The sequence below is a fragment of the Crocodylus siamensis genome, chromosome 4 (genome assembly GCF_052110815.1).
Source record: "Crocodylus siamensis isolate JL-2025a chromosome 4, ASM5211081v1, whole genome shotgun sequence".
Lineage (NCBI taxonomy): Eukaryota > Metazoa > Chordata > Crocodylia > Crocodylidae > Crocodylus > Crocodylus siamensis.
In genome coordinates, this window is record NC_143398.1 from 174,876,322 (window position 1) to 174,893,175 (window position 16,854).

At 42.2% G+C, this 16,854-nt stretch overlaps 1 long non-coding RNA gene across 1 annotated transcript; it reads right to left on the minus strand.

Moving 5' to 3' along the window:
• Positions 1–251: 251 nt before the first annotated feature.
• Positions 252–11,766, minus strand: LOC149867197 (uncharacterized). Its single transcript, XR_016441614.1, has 4 exons — positions 11,632–11,766; positions 11,051–11,193; positions 5,599–5,796; positions 252–1,916 (listed from the first exon to the last, which is right to left on the minus strand). It is a non-coding gene; the product is annotated as an uncharacterized LOC149867197 (long non-coding RNA).
• Between the last annotated feature and the right edge of the window lie 5,088 nt (positions 11,767–16,854).

Sequence of the window (16,854 nt, forward strand, 5' to 3'; positions counted from 1 at the left end):
GTAGAGACAGGTAGTAAAAGGTCAAACAATAATAGAAACAGACACCAGTATTCAAATAAAATGACTGTGCACATGGAGGGAAGAGAGTATGTTGGAAAGAATAGAGAAGCAGATGCTTATTGCTTCTAACAAGGTCACCTTAACATCATAGCCCTGCCCTTTTTCTTTCCCTTCTAGCATTCGTCATGCTCACTTGTTGAGGCTTTTCTTAAATCAGGCCTTCAACAGTCCTTCTGGCCTTGGCATAACTAGGCAACAGTTGTGGTTGACCTTATGTTAGCTCTTTGGACTTTCTTCCTCATACAGACAGTTAAACACCTGTTAAAATGTAAGGTTGACCTCAGCTAGGAAACACGGGATCCTAGGGCTCAGCATGACTGGTTAATACATTTTAACAGCTGTTTCCACTAGGACAGCAGTCACAACTGATGTTGTTTTAGCCAACATAATGTCACCCAAGACCCCTTTTCCTAACTAGGAAGGAAGAACTGATTTAATATATTTTCAGGGCCCTTATGATAATCTAGTTTGATCTATAATTTCACTGAGTGACTCCTGTATTGAACACCTTTCATGTAAAGCAAAAGTGCCTTTGTGTAAGCTGTACACCTTACTCCACTAACCCTGCCCTAAGAATTAACATAGGGAATTCATGTGGAATACCTAGCAGGTAGGGTAGAACATGACCATGAATTGAATACCTTTAGATTGGAAAAGAGAAAAAGGATTCTAGCCATCAGAACAGTGGGCTCTAGAAGAGCCTTCCAGTAGGCGTTCTGTCTCCACTATTCCAAACTCATTTTAAGATGAAGCTCTATCTGTTTACAGAAGCAGTTACATGACGTGATTGCCTGTGACTGGACTAAATGGCCAGTCCTTGTTATTTCCTGCCAGGATCGCTTCCTCTTAGCTACTGTGGGTCTCTGTTCCTCAAAAGGTAAAACAGAGGTAACAGTATTTCTCCATCTTACAATAAAATTGTGAATATACAAAGAACAAAAGATTGCAAATCATTCCACTTCTACCATGAGGGTAACCATATTGGGGGCGGGGAATAACAGGGGAAGAATATCAACTCACCTGCTTATCAGAGGACTCTAGTATGACGATGCTGTTACTGGGACAAGAACTGGGTTTCTAAAGATGGAAATTAAGACACCAAGGTTAATCAAATCAAATCTCATATTTCAAATAAAGGTGTGCTACCTCCAGGGAGAAAGAAGCCATTGTCATTCTCTTTCCACATCCTTTACATACAGTGTCTGTTGTGGTAGGTCTTGCTTCAGTCTGAAACATGATGAATTTGGCCAGAGGCAAGATTCCCAACTGGATGCAGAAAATCTTCTGTCCTCAAGAATGGGTGAACCACTTCTTGTTGATAGAGGGCAGAATCTAGTGCCAGGTCAACAAGCTAAGGAAAGGGAAATAGAAGGACTTGTACATTGTACCAGTCTAAAAGGGAACATTTGCACTGAATGAAACACGGATTTAGCTAGTATTTCCATTCTTCCTTTTCCTTCTATCCATGTTTTAAGATGCATTTCCTCCTGAACAGCTCAGAATCTCTTTTGCTTCACCTGCCAGTAAAGCTGTGATATCAGAACTGACTGCAGTTGTAGACAAAGCCAGGGGATTCTTCACTGATTGGTTTATGCATGATCTCTTGAGCAGTGAGCTACTCCACAATCTAGGAGTAACTGAACTTTGTAATCACATCAGCACGACCAGCTGTTCCTTAGTTACTGTGAGGATGTCCACAGTTACGATGTCTCTTTCTGTGATCTGGCTATGTGTGAACGAGTAGCTATGTGCTAAAGCATCCTCTGGTTCTAATGCAATCTAACCAAAGTTTCACATGGTTAAAAATGTTGTTATTCCTAGGCTCTTCTTGGCTTCGTAGGGAAAAAAGCTCTGTTCTGTGGAATTATAGAAGTAATAAAAATAATTAAACCCTGGTGAATTATCATCATACATATTCTACTAAGGGGAGATTTTATTTCTATATCAACAAACTGGTATTAGTGGATAGATGATTTTAGAAGGTGGCAAACTTAAATAATCAGCAATATGAAACCAACATTAGCAAGGGAAACTTTTAGGATAGGTAGCTGAATATTGCTCCTGTACTTAGGCAAGACTGAATTCTTAAAATAGAAACAGAAAAATGTATCAGTTATCCTGTTTGTTATCATAAGTGTAGGAAGGATTGTGTGGCTTGGTCTTCTCAGACTCGCAATGTTTTAAATAAAATTTAAAATTTTTCAAGTCCCTCTTTGTATTTACCGCAAGAATAAAAAACATGGTAAGTGATAATTTCCAGTCATTTTGTATGTGTGTGTTTTGCAAGGCTAATTGAGAGTGCTTTAAACCTGAAGGCTTGAGGTAAGCAGGGAGTAAAATTTCACTTGCTTCATAAAAATATTTTCAGGGCCTCATGATGCCTCTCAGAGATCACAACCCTGGAGACATAACAGGGCAGCAGCATAGCTAGGAAGTTTTGCTCCCTGGGCAGAGATGATGCATAAGGCTTCAGTTCTTCACTGCTTCAGCTGCAAATTTTATGCTCTCAACAAATTAGTGCTCAGAGTCTGGTGCCCCACTCACCCATGCTTAGTTACACTACTGTAACAGGGCAGCTCTGTGCCCCAGGCAATGGCAGCACTCGGGGGAATGACAGTGGCTATTATTTTATACTTCCCACTCCAAGTTGGTGCCTGAGCCTGCTACCCCAGTTTCTTCCACTTGGTTACTCTACTGCACAACCTGCTTGGTTGAAAAAAATAAATGCCCTCATGGACAGGGAACTGGATGGAGTCCAAGGAGACACAAGTTCAGTTCTCAGTGCTGCCACAGACCTCCTGTCAAGCCTTTTAATCAAGTCTATGCCTCAGTCCCCGCAGGTATTATTCCAGTGGTAATTATAATCACCAAGGATAAAAGCAACCAATGAGTATTAGACACTATCATATGTTATATAAATTTACCTCAATAAATGAAAGTGATAATTAAGCCAAAAATAAATAACCATTATGTGACAGCAATTTATTGCAAAGCTTTTGTCAGTTATGAATGTGAAAAGAGCCTCTGCAAGAAAAAATAGCAAAATAAATTACATTATTAAACAGAAATCTGAAGCTAGCCAGGAATTGGAATTGCTATTCAATAAGAAATTCTAACATTTCCAAAAAAATATTGAGTTAGAAAAAAAAAGCCAAAAATGTCAAGCTTCCTAAAAAATAAGAATTCTTAAATATGTTAGTTCTTCATCAAATAGTTTTGTTTGAATTATGCCATTTTGATGTGTTTATACTTGCATTGAACTATTACATATAGTATATATCTCAAAAACACTACATATATAATATTAATTTATATTACATAAACATCTAAACAATTTGCTTTACATTTTTTATATAAAAACATCATCAGATTTAATATAGCCTTCCAAAATGTTTCAGTGTCAATAAAACTGCATTTTTCAATTCATGTTCTGTTATCAGTACAGCAGATAAAAAATGCTTCATACAAGTTTTTATGTTTAAAAAATAAAACATCTTCTGTCATTGTCTAAAACCAAGGGGAAATGAACAGAGGAGACAATGAAACTTTCTCTAGACAAAGCATTGTCAAATACACCAAGTAAATCAATTGAAAAAGATGAAGTATGATATTCTGTTGTTAGGGACTACAAGGTTTATCTATAATAATAGTAGGGGGGAAGATTCAGAGAAGTGTAATTTTAAGCTCAACATCTTGTAAAGAAAAGCACGTGAATATTTCTATTAAGGCCATGTATAGACATACAGATTCTCTTAGGAGAGTTGCTATTCTCCTAGTAGAAACTATGAGTGTATAAAAGTTCAGGATTTTTCTTCCAGAGCAAAAATGGTCATTCCAAGATTAAAATAACCTGGTAACAACCAGGGTTAAATTACTCCTAGGAGAGTTTCTCCTGGGCGAGCTAATGTCTGTACATATTTCCTTATGAGAGAAGTTGCAGGATGCTTTGCTTCCTCTCCCTCCACCAAAACAGGGTGTCACTCAGGCTGGACTCTACTGCTCGAGCTGAGCAGAGCAGAAGACATCCCTTTTACAGCCCCCACTTTGTGCTTTAGGGAGACATGGGTTAATCCTGAGCCAGTCAGGTTGTCTTGTTTATGGGGTGACTTATTTACTGCTGCCATCTGTCTCTAGGCAGACTGAGGAAGCCTGCAGAGTATGCTAAGGTGTGTGCACAGAGGCCCCCTGGCCATACAGCATCATAGTTTCATAGTTTCATAGTAGCTAGAGTCGGAAGGGACCTAGGTAGATCATCTAGTCCGACCCCCTGCCTTGGCAGGAAAGAGCACCGGGGTCAGATGACCCCGGCAAGGTGCTCATCTAACTTCCTTTTAAAAATCCCCAGGCTAGGAGCCTGCACCACTTCCCCTGGAAGCCGGTTCCAGGCCCTAGCCACCCTGACTGTGAAGTAGCGCCTCCTAATATCTAATCTAAACTTACCCTCCGCCAGCTTGTGACCGTTATTCCTGGTCACTCCTGGCAGCGCACGGGGGAACAGGGACTCCCCCAATACCTGCTGAGCCCCCCTGACCAGTTTGTAGCAGGCCACAAGGTCCCCCCTTAACCTTCTCTTGTGGAGGCTAAACAGGTTCAGGTCCCGTAGCCTCTCCTCATAAGGCCTGCCCTGCTGACCCCTGATCATACGAGTGGCCCTCCTCTGAACTCTTTCCATATCGTCCACGTCCCTCTTGAAGTGTGGCGCCCAGAACTGGACGCAGTACTCCAGCTGCGGCCTGACCAGTGCCGCATAGAGGGGGAGGATCACCTCCCTGGACCTGCTCGAGATGCATCTGTGGATGCATGACAGGGTACGGTTGGCCTTCTTGACTGCCTCCCCACACTGCCGGCCCATGTTCATCGTGGAGTCAATGACGACTCCAAGATCCTTTTCCGTCTCCGTGCTGGCAAGAGGGGAGTTCCCCAACCTGTAAGTGTGGTGCCGGTTCTTCCTCCCCATGTGCAACACCTTGCACTTATCAGTGTTAAACCCCATCCTATTCTCATCCGCCCACCGTTGCAACCTGTCAAGGTCAGCTTGTAGCCTATTGCACCCTTCTAGTGCACCCACATCCCCCCACATCTTAGTGTCATCAGCAAACTTGAACAGGGTGCTTTCTACCCCCTCATCCAAGTCACTGATAAAGATGTTGAACAGTGCGGGCCCGAGGACCGAGCCCTGCGGAACCCCACTGCCCACGTCCTTCCAGGTCGAGAAGAACCCATCCACTACCACCCTCTGGGTGCGGCCCTCCAACCAGTTGGCGACCCATTTGACCGTGTGGGCATCGACACCACAGTCTCCCAGCTTTTTGATGAGGACAGGGTGAGAGACAGTGTCGAAAGCCTTCCAGAAGTCCAGAAAGACTACATCCACAGCAACCCCTACGTCTAATGATTTGGTGACCTGATCGTAAAAGGCCACCAGGTTGGTCTGACAAGACCTGCCACTGATGAACCCATGTTGGTTGCCCCTGAGCATGCATTCCCCCGCGAGGCCCTCCTGGATGTGTGCCAGGATAATTTTTTCAAAGAGCTTACCTGGGATTGAGGTAAGACTAACTGGCCTGTAATTTCAGAATGGCAAGCTCTCTGCTCTTCAAGGTCTCAGCATTCAGATGTCTGTTCAGGGATTTCCAGGTAACTTTTCTTAGCAGGAAAACAAATCCAGAAGTCTCCCAGATCATTTGGGTGTATGTACACAGCCTAAATCTATTTGTATTCCAAAAGTGTACTATACTATATGGGAAAGATAAATCAGAAATAACAGATATGAAATAAAGATGGGTAAATTACTAATTATTGTTTATATTAAAGGAGTGCTTTGATATGTATAAGAACCTGTGTAGATTAGATGCTACCGCTAAGACAGGAATACCAATACGATGTGCAGCAACAGCAAGACAGTCGCTGCCCCGAGTAGCTGGTAAGCTAAACAGACAGGTCTAACTGTGGGACGGGAAACAAAGGCACAGAGATGTGAAGCAATATGCTCTTAATCACACAGCATACTACTGACAGAGCCAGGAATAGAACAAGTCTCCTGATGTCACCCACTTCAGCATCCCTTCAATCATACTACCTCCAAATCTGCATAGCAGTATTAACACTTGGATAACAGGAGAAGAGACCCCAATCATCCTCTCAATCTTCCTTTTTCCATGACACAAAAGACACAAACTGAACTGTCCCTGCAGGACACAGGGGGGTGGTTTTCTACAGAATAGAATCCTCATCATGGTGGCTTACTCTATTTGGGAATAAGAGTTATCCTACCACCAGGCAATTTTCAAGAGAGATACTTCCTTAAAAAAAACAAAAAAAAAGCAAAGAATTTAATTCATCCCTCTTGCTCTAAGACAGGATTTAATATGATGCCCTACAGATTTGGTTTCATTTTCAAAGAAGGAGATTCTACAAGTACCCAGTGCATTTGTTCCAGTGCTTCTCTTATAGTGAGAAAGACTATCCTAGAGTGACAAGGTGTTAAAGGGAAAAGAAATTGAGAATTCTTCATTCCTAAGAAACCCAGAGGTTTTTTTAAAAGCTGTCGGTAGATTCTGAGATAATTCTTCCAAAGAAATGGAGTTAGCAGTTGTCCAGAGCAGAACAAAAACAGCTACTGCTATCAGAATAGTCTCAACACACATTTGAGGGCAGATAACTTCATGTCAGAATTCTATGAAAATATTGTTAATACATTAGATTAAGATCCTGCTAGACTCCCCATTGGGATCCTAAGAATCAGTAATTTAGCTAAACCACAAACATTGTAAATTAGATAGCAAGAGATAAAGACTGCTTTGTTTGGGAGACTGAACTCCAGTATTTCTGTCCAAAGAGGAAGAAAACTGCAACAAGCTTAGCCCAGAATAAATTAGTATTGTCATCAGTTGGAATTTTCAGAAGGTCCCAAGAGCATTGGGTGTGGAAGTCTCACTGAGCTATGAGAGACAGTTAAACGGAGGGGTGCTCAAACCTGTGGACCAGATTTGGCTTACCAAGCTACCCACAGGGAGAGCAATTTGGCAATGGAGAAGCAGTGGCATTTTAATTGAGCTCCTAAGCATTTAAATTCCCACTGGTCTCCCATCACCAAATTTGCAACCCTGAGGCCAGATGACTATGGACAGCCCTTGTAGCCAGTCAGCAGCAAGGAGCAGGACCACTAGGGCCCCTCAGCCACAGGCAGGGAAGCAGGAGGCTGCCAAGATCAGCCCACAAAAATAGTACCTGGCCCTGTGATCTCCCTGTGAAATCCACTGGCCACCTTAAGTTGGGTAGACCCCTATGGATGTCATAGCTGTGTCTTTAGGGCCAGGACCATGGTCACAGTTTGGCACAGGGCTTGATCTGTTGCATGGGGCTGAGGCCAGAGCTGGAGCCTGATCTAGGGTGTGGACATAGGGCTATGCACCAGCCTGACCTCTTGCACCAGGTTGGGATCCAGCCTGCAGACTGACCCCACACCACTTATCTGGGCCATGGGGCTGAAAGGTTGGGCACCACTGGTCAAAGCCATAAGTTGGAGCAAGGTGCCCAGTTCCCATCAACTGGGCCCCTACCTTTGACTTGTAATTTTGAGACTCCCTTATTCATGCCCAACTCCCTTACACCTCTCTGATACTTTCCATGAGCCTTGAGCAATAGGATAAGTTGACTAGGATACTCAAATGGGAAGGGAATTTCTGTGGTTTGAGTGCTATCCATGAGACTTAGAAGACTTCAGTTCAGCCCCCTGCTCTGCTGCAGATTACTTGCAAGACCATGGGTTACTTGTTTTACCATTATGCCCCAAGGTGCCCCTCTAAAATGGAGATTACACAACATCCATGCCTTAATAAGTGTTGTGTGACAAAGGGATTGAGAGATGCTTGGGTACCATGGTGATGGAGACCACAGAAGTAACCAAGATAAACATAGATAGAAGACTTGTTTCACAGACAAGAAGAGCTGTACTATAGTTCTTACAACATATTCACTTTTTCTTTATGAATTATGTATGTATTCTTGATTGAAATATGCTTTGCTGAGAAATTTGAAGTTAACCATGTCTTTCCTTGCCTCTTTTGTTCTTGGCAAACTTTGAATGTTCCTACTTGCAATCTTTACAGAACTGGACAATATGCATTAAGCAAAACTCTCTACAAAAAAGAAAGATTTAAAGTGAATGCAGTTTAAAAGATGGTAATTTCCTGTGTGCCCATTGAGAAAAAAGCCATAGCTGGCACTAGGGTCAGCCAAAGGAAAAAGCTCATGACCAGCAAGATGCTGTCTGAGAAGGATCTTTTATAAGACAAATACAGCATTAACATGGCTGCTGCTGTTATGTTCCAACTACAGCAGAATCCAGGAACTCAGATTAAGAACAAGGCCTCACTTTGCAAGGCACTGTACATAGTACAAGCATCCTTCTTACAATTAAAAAACAAAAGAACCCTATCTTACAGTCTATATAGAAAAGAGGGATAACGGGTGAAATGCAAGAAAGAAGGGTGAAGTGGCCTGGTCAAGGCTATCCGGCAGGTGAGTAGCAAAGCAGGAACGGAATCCTGGTTTTCTGACCACTAGTCCATTGCCCTGGCCGCCGGTCCCTACTGTCTCCATCTAAAACATTTCCTTTTGCAATCTCCCCCTATAAGTAAGGAACCCTATACAAAGTGAGCCCATACATTAGATGAGTGCTACTTCACCACCTTCAGGAAGTTTACCCAAATGCAAGTACCTGTGTCTTCTCCTAGATCAGTGCTGCTCAACCTGTTTGGCCCTGCAGGCCCAATGAATGGCATAGAGCCAGTCCGCGGGCTAGATCCTGCACACAGTTGGTCCATAGGCTTGATACAGCATGGGGTTGGTATGCAGGGTCTGCCTGCAGGTGTGATCCAGTGCATCACCCCTGTGAGCTGGATTCAGCAATGGAACAACCCCACAGTCTGGTCCAACCCTGTGTACCAGAGAGATCTGGTGCATGGGACCATGTCATTCAGCCTGTGGGGCTCCTCATGGGTCCAGAAATTTGGTAGTGGGGGAGCAGTGACAGTGTGAATTCCCATCGCTTTGGGCTTTCCCATGGCAATTAATGCTGCCTCTGCTCTCCCACTGCCAAATTTCTGGCCCCATGGGGAGCGCCAAAGGCTAGATGACATGGCTCCATGGACCAGGTCTGGTACAAAGGCCATAGATGGAGAACCATGGTCCTAGATGTCTTTAAGTGCATGTTTTGTTTGTAATGGCATTCTTCTATAAGAGGAGGAGGGTCAAGGGAGGTTGTTGATCTCCAATTGTCTGCCTTTGACCAATGTCACAAACAGCTGGTTTTCCATGAAGTTCAATTTCTACTGGTAGCAGATACTTTGTTTGTGCTTGAATGACAAAGGGACATCACAAGACAGTTGTTACATAAGCAGAGCAATGAGAGGAGGACTGCTCTCTCTCCATCCTCAGTGGATTCCAGGAAGATTTTGCATTTCTTCCTTCTCCATTCATATGAAAACAAGTAAATGGTGCTAATACATTAGTATTATTGGTATATAGTTTTCTAATTTGCAAATTGCTGTAGAAACAAAGAGGCAGGATCCGTGTAACATGCTCTCAGATGAATAAGTCATGAGATACATTCACCACTGCACAATTCAAGACTAACATATGCTTCTACGTTGCTAGGCAGATCAAACCTTGACGTTAAAAACAGCAGTTCTTGAACTACTTTAGGCAACTAAGTAAAGGCTGTTTGTTTCCCAAAAAAATAACTTGCCAACAATTTCATCCCAATACTCATTTCAACGTACTGCTAGGGCACACCCATAATCCAAGGGTTTTAACACCTGAATTTTCCTTAGGGAAGAAATCCTTGTAATAAATACCAAGTACTGTGTGTTAGAGGCTGAACTGCACTCAAAAGAAATTAAACCACTGCTGCATTCCTTCTTAGATGGGGACTCTGGATAGCTGAGAATTGCTGTGGCTCATAAGAATAATACGTGAGGTGTGATTAGTCCAAAGCCAACAGACTACAGGAGGAAACATTCCTAATATCTTCTATTCATTGGTTTGCCTGCGTCATTGGCAGACCAGAACGTAAGCAAACTCATGATTCCTTCATTTTGTACCAGGATCTGCCCAGGGGTAGTTCTAGTCATAATTGGTCTAAGTGAGATTTTAAAGGTCCATAGGCCTTGTGCTGGGCTGAATGTCACTCACATTAAAAGGAACTGGGACAGCCACAGTAGTAATAGAATAATAATGGATCAAGTTGCCCAGAATGTAGAAAGATGCAGAAGAAAGCTGTTAAGCTGTTTAGGGCAGGGTTTGTTATTTCAGCCTCTTATAGGCTCCAGATGTGAAGTCTCAAGGAAAAATATGGAAGGAGAACCTGACTGAAGATTTTTTTATTCCTTCCTTCTTTCAACAGCACTTGTCTTATTGACACCTCACTTGATATCTGGCATTTTCCTTAATCTCCAGTTCCCAGAGTTATGTGGTTACATGAGACTCTTATGATTTATTTTTAAATAAGTTTCTGCCCCCATTGTGATGGATAAATGCTTGATAATATGACCGCAGAATATTCTAACAGTCTCAGAAACAAGGGGACAAAGGCATTTACTAGCTTTAAAATCTCTACTGTTTAAGCCAATCTCATGATTTCTGTAACTCATAACTCATGAACTTTAAATACCCAGGGTCAGCCATGCATCTTTGGGTAGATGTGATATCTTTTATTAGACCACCTGAGCAGTGGAAAAAGTTCTTCGCAAGCTTTTGGGCACAAGCACCCTTCTTCAGGCGTTGGGAGTCTGCTGTTCTGAGATATCCACAGATCAACCATATTGTTCTAATCACAGGTAGCAGAGGCTAAAGCAGTCTTACCTCAAGGTGACATTTGTTGGCAGTTTTATATGAAAGAAGAAAAAACTGTACTTACTGACCAAAGTTAAGCTCCATTTCAGTTCACGTAAGGGGCAGGGACCGTCATGAGATTTGCTATTTATACCTTTACACGGCACCATCTGGCAACAGGCATCCAGCACCACAAGGAAAGCAACCCCACAGCTTTCAAGTTCAGTAGTTTAGCTTGCTCTGATCCTGTTGGCTTGTTTTGGGATGGTTTGTGGGCAGTTTCTTCCTGGCCAGGAGCTGAAAAGGGTTAAAGAAGGAAAGGGAACATATATATGCACATATAAATGAGAGAAGGAAAAATCAACCCCCTATTCCCAGTAAAATGTAAAGAAAAAAAAAGTCCTTTTTTATCCCTGCTAGATCACTGAGCAGGAACTAACTGCTCTCTTAAATGAAGTGCCAAGTATGACAGAGGAGATGCTGGTTCTTGTTTCATCCAGGTGGTATCTGGCTGCCAGAAATTCTAGCTGTGTGAGTACCTACTTTGGCACTGTTTGTCATGAACCATAAGCCAGCTATCACCACCCAAAAAGCACAGGAGACATTTTCTGTAAACTTCTATCATTCATCAAGTACAATTCAACAAAGAAATCTACTCCTGAAGCTGTCCTGAAGTGATTTCTTTTTCCACCTCATAACAGACAATGTTTTCCACTCTGTTGTCTCCAAGCTTACCTTGTGGCTCAATTTTTCCTAGAATAGAGCTGCTTATCAGACACTAAGTTGTTCACTAAGATATATAGCAACAAGCAAAAGCACTTATGAGAAGCAACCCTTTCTTGTTAGCATAAATACTCTCTTAAGTTGCTAAAGAATTCTTGGCTTATGAAGAGTTGCATAAGCAAATATTTTTACAATAAAATATGCCCTGATTCAAAACAGAGGTGTTAGAAGTTGAAAGGAGAGCAATGTATGTCACAGTCTTTGTTAGAAAACAAAGACTTTTATGATAATGCACTGGGAGAGGTCCAAGCCAAAATCAAATAGTTGGGAGGTGATAAAGTACAAGCTAAGTAGCTCAGGGACACAACCCACATATGGTCCATTACACAGTTTCTTTCCATTAATATTCCACGTTGTCCATATTTTTTCTTCCACCATTGTGGGATTCTGGGGCCTGCCTAAGACAACCAATGTGAATCTCCAGGGATGGATAAGCCCTTAGCAGCTGACCAAATGGACTAAAATCAAAAGTGCTAAGAAAAGTATGCTTGAAAATAAACAAAGGGAAATAAAGCTGTTTGGGCAGAAGTAATGCTCCCCATTACAAAACTGGCATGGTTGGCATGTTTCTGCTCAGCAACAGCCATAAAGGTGTTCTAAACTCTTCATAAGCAAACCTGCCCCCACTGAAATCTTTCATAAGTAGATGAATTAGTCAACTCTATCAAGGCAGCGTGGCCCAGTAGGCAGGGCACCAAACTGAAAACTGTAAATGAGTGGTTCTGTTCCCAGCTCTATTGTGTGACCATTGAAGTCACTTCCTACCTCTGTCTCCTCCTCTCTTTGTAAAGAGCTTTGTGATCTAAAGAGCAAAGTATTATCTTGCATTAGGGCTATTGTTTCTCCCATTTTCATCAGTATTCATTGTAATGATGCACTGTATTAGATTAAAATTGATACTAACCACACGGATCCAAAGTTTAATTTAGACTTCCTTATTCTGGTCAAGAAGATTGGCCCATAAACTTTCCATTGTTCACTGGAGTTTTGAAGCTCTGTCATGTACTGAGTGGGTTCGTCCAGAGGTAGACCATGGTGCATCATAAGAGATGAAACCCATCTGAGGAATATGGGAGAAGAATGGGGGTGTGGGACATTCTACTACAATTCCCATGAACCACTCAAGTGAACACAGGGTAACAGTGAGCTGATCTAGCCTAAAACAAAATACCAATTAGGAAAAAAAAGTCAAGGAAATGGAATTACAATACAATACATGTAGAACATGCTTTGGCATACCACACTTTTTTGGGGAAAAACAAAAAAGATGCTGGAAATTCCCAACTGGGCTGACCTATTATGCCAACTGTTTTTTCCTTTTGCTTCCCCATCTGTCCATATCTGTCTGAGACTCATTAGCTCTGTAATAACAACAACAATAATAATAATTTAACACTGATGTAAATTAAAGAGGTACAGACTGCTGGCTTGTCTCTTAAGGTATGTTTATACTATCTCTGCAGCATTCCTAGGAGTGCCACTTTCAGACATGTCCTGCCCAGCCACAACTGCTCTGAATATGCCAATCTTGGAAATGAGGCGGTGAAACTGCACTATGGACTCCACCCACTGATGCTCTCATGAACACTGGAAACAGAGTTTCCAGGGTAGTGACAGGGGATTCGATTGGAGCAGATTCACCCCCTCAAACCTAGGATTGGCATGTGCAGGGCATATGCAGAACTAGAGCAGGAAAGTGGGTGATTCTTGGAAACCTATAGCAGAACCTCCCTTTGAGCTTCAGTTCTAAAATAATAGAGGTAATGAGCCAGTTCATCACCGGTCAGTCAACATAGCACAAAGGTGGGCAATTATTTCGGGCGGAGGACTGCTTACTGAGTTTTGGCAAGCCATCAAAGGCCATATGACACTCAGCCAGGGGCAGATAAATATTAATTTTCTAAAATTTTTAGAGGCCCCACAGGCCAGACAGAATGGCCTGGTGGGCCGCATTTTGCCCACCCCTTACATAACACTATCAAGCTCAGTGGAACTATGCCAATTTAGACAAGCCATGGTTTTGTCCCAACATGGTTCCATAACCTTATGTCTACTCTTTGCCCAAACTTTTAATTCAAAAAAGATCCTCACATTCATTCTTTACCTTTGGTACAGTTTTCTCTAATTTCCTTTATGCCTTTGGATTTTATAGCTACTAGATGTTAAAGCCGGAAGGGACCACGTGAGATCATCGGGTCCAGCCCCCAAAATTATTCCAAACAGTTGATTTAATTTTAAATTATCCCAACCAGTTGTTTCTAGTTATTTGTAATGATGAAGAAAAACAATTCTCTTTCTGCACTGGTGCAAGTATACTTCCTTCTGGAAATGCCACAGTGAAACTGTCCTTCTGCTTTGAATTTCTCTCATCACTTGAATCCCAATGTGTTTTGATTTTGAAGCCAAATTCTCTTGCTTTGAACTTAGACAGCTGCAGAGCTCCAGAACTGGCTAAGCAAGTTTCTTTTCAGCTAATTGTAGTTCCCAGGTCATAATGACTCTACCTAGCTATATTGATAACCTTACCTCAAGCAGTTACAAAGTATTGCAACATTGGAATTTGGCTATGCGTTTCATCCTTTTCAGCCAGGTAATTTATACTGGAATCTCCATCTCGTTCCCATACATGTGGTAGATATTCTGCTGCTTTAACTGAAGTTGATGCAGCTAAACCAACCAACATCTGCTGAAAATTTGGTTCTACGTATTTCACTTTGGACATACATTCTTTTCTCTTAGAGAAGCTCTTATTCCAGTTGTGTGCTCTTTGAGGGAGTTGGCTCTTCTTTATCATTTGCAATCCCTTTAGTATTTCTGAACTATCCATATGCTAGCAGAGTAAGGCAACCAAAACAACTCCTGGTCTCAAGGTGCAGAAACATCTTGAAAAGTCGCATTTCCAAAAGAGAGATGTGTCACTCCTGTCTTCCAGGATCTCAAAAGCATCTATAAATATCAATAAGCTAAGCTGCACGACACTTATACAAGGCAAGCATCTCTTGATCCTTAGTGGCTGCAGCTGTTGTGCAGTCACTATGGGTCTATTTCAATATAATCAACCCATACTTTTTAAACAGTAGACTCTGGAGAAACCATTGGAGATACCTGATAGACTTTTGGAGAGTACAAGATTATGATCAAGTACAAGATAAAGTCCCACACTCTGCCAGCTTACTTTGGCCTAACCTGTGCTTTACTCTTTTGGTTCTTGGTCATGTGCAAAGAAGGGCAAAGTATATGATATGCTAAAAGAGTCAATGGGCTGTCTAGACTTGGGAAAAGCCAATGGCAGTTTGATGATCATTGGCCTATCATATTTCCTCACTTGCCATTTGCCCCCAAATAAGACACATAGCTTGTTTTGGGAAGGCAGAATAAAGAAGGGGAAAGTTTGTTCAGTCATGTCTGAATACTGACAGCAGAGAATCCTGCAGTGGTTATGGCTGAGAGAAGATTAACACACTAACTCTGAACTGGAAGGGTGAACTTCACCCCTTCTTTTTCTGGGATGGAAGACATCTTGCAGTAATGTTTCCTTGCCTTTGTACTTCCATGCTTCTAATTCAGCAGAGAAAGAAGTCAGTTTCCCACTTAAAACACACATCCCAATTTTGGAGGGCTGATTTTTGTGGAAAAGATGTGTGTGGTATGCATGTAAGTCTGGTAATTGTGCTAGGCTGCTATGAGGAGATGAAGAGGGCATCTTCCTCTTTGGTGATCTGCAGAGATCCTGAGAGTTAAGGTCCAGTTAAAAATTCATTCAAGGATGTAAGAACAGAGGACCCTGAATCCCATTTTCAAAATGGATGTAGGTACTTAGACCCAAATCCTTGAAGATATTTGGGCACCAAACTTCTGTGCGCCTTTGGAAGTTAAATTTAATTGGGAAAAAAAAAAAGTGTCAGTGGACTCAAGTCATGTGGAATTTTACCCCAAGTCTAACCTGGACATTTTCAGATGGATAATTTCTAAGAATATTCCCATTTAGGCAAGTGTATGGGAAAAGCTAGATGCTAAGACTAGAGATGTACATGTATGATAAAGGCAGACAAGGTTTATTGGGTAAACCTGATACCTTTTATTAGACCAACTCAGAAATGTTGTATGATACATGTATTGCAGAGAAGTACATGCATTGACTATGTAGTCCCACTATACAACTTCTTTCTGTGCCATGATTGCAGGTAAATCCCCATAACAGAGACATGAGTTTAAGCTGAACAAAAAGTGTAAATAGTCTGGCCATAATGAAAACTCTCAGCACACTAGCTGTCTAACAAAGCCCCTGCTCACCCTGGGTCCCAATTCCTTGCAAGCCCTCAGCTCCTTACATCTTGTTCCCAAACATAGCAGGATCCTAGACAGTAACGCAGCCAGCTTGCTGCAAAGCTCCTCTCACTCCCATACCCCTGGGCTGCAGAGCCAGGCTAAGTACTTTAGCTTATATGCAGCTCCAGCTCCAGCTCCAGCTCCACCTACTTCCTGTTAGGTGATTTACAGAAATACTCTTGTCCTTTTGTACTACTGCTGTGCTACCAGCACAGCAATAGGCACTCTTAGCTTCTGGCCGCCCTTTTGCAGCTAGCTTTTGTTTGTCCTTCTGTTGCACAAAGGCAGTTCGTTTCTCTGGAGGCCCGCAAAAAATCACAGACACACCTACATTAAACAGCACAAAGGTGGCATTTCTTTGCAAACAAAGGTCAGAGCAGAGTCAGGTACTCAGATCACTCTGACCCCGCATTGGTATTCGCGAGCGAAATTTATCTTCTCTCTCCTGGGCACGTGTGCAGAAACAGGAACTCTTACAGCTTACTTCCGTTTCATACAAGCATACCTGTAAGTTACATCACTACATACATCGCATGTATAGTATAATTAACTACTTAAGTATGCAGGGCGGAGAAGTAAATATGCATCAGCTGATTAAGCATGCTCAGAAACTACAACAGGTCACCAAAAGTTTACTTTCCCCCCCTCCCCCCCTTTCAAGGACACAAATAATTGAATTTTGGCTCCTGCAATCCGCATGAGAAAGACTTAAGGCAGGTGAGGGGGAGAAACTGCAATTAGCATGAGAAAGGCTGTGGCAAGGCTGGGAAAGAAAAAGTCCTTGGCAGTATTTCTTTCTTATCAGGTGCAAGATGCAAGCTGCACATTTCTAACAATATTCTATTT